Below are 2,368 nucleotides of genomic sequence, written 5' to 3'. Positions count from 1 at the left end.
ATTTTTGGGATAATCCATAGCAAATGGAGTAGTATAATAATTAATTAATGATGGAAAAACTAAAGTAGGTTACCACAGTGCATAGGTGCCGTCACAATTTCATCGAAACTTTATTATGGATTAATAAGAAATATTTATAGTTGTTTGATGAATAAACAAGTAACGCCATCCACTTACTCAAATTATACCACAAAAAAAAAAAAAAAAAATATATATATATATATATATATATATATATATTAAGAAAATAACACTAGAATTAAAGAACAGTTCTGCAAACACTGGTTTTAGAACACTTGTTATTTTCCCAAATCTCATAGCTTCTCCCGGTTTAATTTACCGTAATAACCTTTACTCTCCTGTTACAGATAGCTAAAACCTTGCTTAGGCCTTTTCAATTACAATTTCAAATTGTACTTTTCCCCCCTTCAAATTTCAGCCAAATCATATTCAAAACGCCTATTTAATTAGAATCAAATAAAGCATAACCTAAACCAAATCTATCTCAACTAAGTTTAGATTAATGCTAGTTTCTGCTTCTTTTAATAATTGTGTTCATTTAGGTAAGTGCTGAGGTCTTCTGAAAAATGATTTGGGTTAACGGGTCGGACTGTGAATGAGTTGTGTAATTGTTTCTAATTATACGTGAACCGATAGTTTTGTCACATATTTAATTTAAAAAATTCAAATAGTTTCTATCAGCTTATTTTAAAAGGAGGGGAAATATTAAACTTAAGTTTAACATAAATACAATTAAGATCCAATAAGTGAAAAATTATAATCTTAATCTATTTCCCATACATCAGAGACATTTTTGAACGTGTTCCGTTGAGAACTTTTAACCAACGTAGAGCTCTAAAGAAACGTACTTTATGCCACACGTGGCTTATTATAGGCCTCTGATTTTGCTAGGAGCACCCTTCAATACCTAGTAATTACGTTCTTCCACTTGCATCGTTTTTTCTAACAGGAACCCATAATCGCTATCCTTCGTATGCGCACTTAATAAATTTCACTCCTCTATAATAGTATATATTATGCAAACCACACTAGGTAAGTTCCATGCGACGAATTTAACTGAGGTATGCAAGTGGATTTTGAACCCACTTGTAAAATTGTCTACGTAATAAAATTGTTATCGTTCTAGTAAAGTTGTTATCGTTCTATGGTTTACTTTAACAAAATTTGACTATTAGTATCCTTTTTTCGCCACGAATATTTTGTAAATACTAAATTTAAGTATTTTGAATTTTAACTAAAATATTAAAATTACTAATTAAACAATATAATACCAATTTCATAAAAAAATTCAATTTTCACCAAATTCTTTCTTTTGAAAAACTACAGTTTATGTTCAAATACAACGGTACTTCCACAAACTCTTTCAACTCCATTTACCTTCTTCTCAATTCCTGTCAAATATTATTTCGTTATACCCATGGTAAAACAGGACCTAATTAGTTTCCTAAATGATTTATTCTACTTTGGTTGAGTTGTTCACATGGTGTCCACTTTCATTTAAAAATTAAATAAAATAAAATAAAGATATGTTTATTTAGAACCACAAATAATTCAATGCTCTTTCGCTGTTCTCAGTACAATTTTACTGAGAACAGTGTATAGCTAAATATGGACCTTTTTTAGTGCGAAACAAACGAAATTGTTTTAGTTGGTTGTGGGATTTTTTTTTTAATTTGTCAATAGTTATATTCTTCGGGAAATCTAAAGTGAAAAGTGGAATAATTAATTTATGACAAGAAAAAAAAAATCTACTACTTACACTAGCACGTAGATGTAGAGGTGGAGTCACAGGTTATGCCGAAATTTCGTTAGATACAAAAAAGTAGTCGTATGCTACAAAACAGATTAATAATAAGAAAACTAATCCTCTTAAAAGTAACTGTTGTGGTTTGGTTTACAACCTAGTTATGAAGGGATTATAATTTGAGATTAACTTATGCAATGAATTATAATGTATAGATTGCTATATATGTGATGATTAATAATGTGAGAATTGCTTATTTTTAAGAAATAGTTTGACATTAATTTTACATAATAAAGTACTATTAAAATATTTTTTATGCCCAATTGAGAAATACACTCTGTATACATTTAGAATACGGGGAGGATAATTTGATACTCCAACGAAAGGCAAGACAAAAGTCAGAGGCGGACATACATTGTAAAGAGAGCGATCATTGGTATCGGAAACTTCACTAAAAACTCTATATATACTTACACATGTCTTCTAGAAATAGTCAAATATTAAGAGAGGATCCCATATCAATCTTTATGACCAATGATAAATTTATATTGAGTGTAACGGTGCCTTACATCAAGAGGCGTGGTGTGAGGTGTGTGTAGGGGG

This window comes from Nicotiana attenuata, chromosome 9 (assembly GCF_001879085.1).
Source record: "Nicotiana attenuata strain UT chromosome 9, NIATTr2, whole genome shotgun sequence".
In the NCBI taxonomy this organism is placed as follows: domain Eukaryota; kingdom Viridiplantae; phylum Streptophyta; class Magnoliopsida; order Solanales; family Solanaceae; genus Nicotiana; species Nicotiana attenuata.
The sequence above is the reverse complement of the archived record's forward strand: the minus strand, read 5'-3'. Positions refer to the sequence as shown.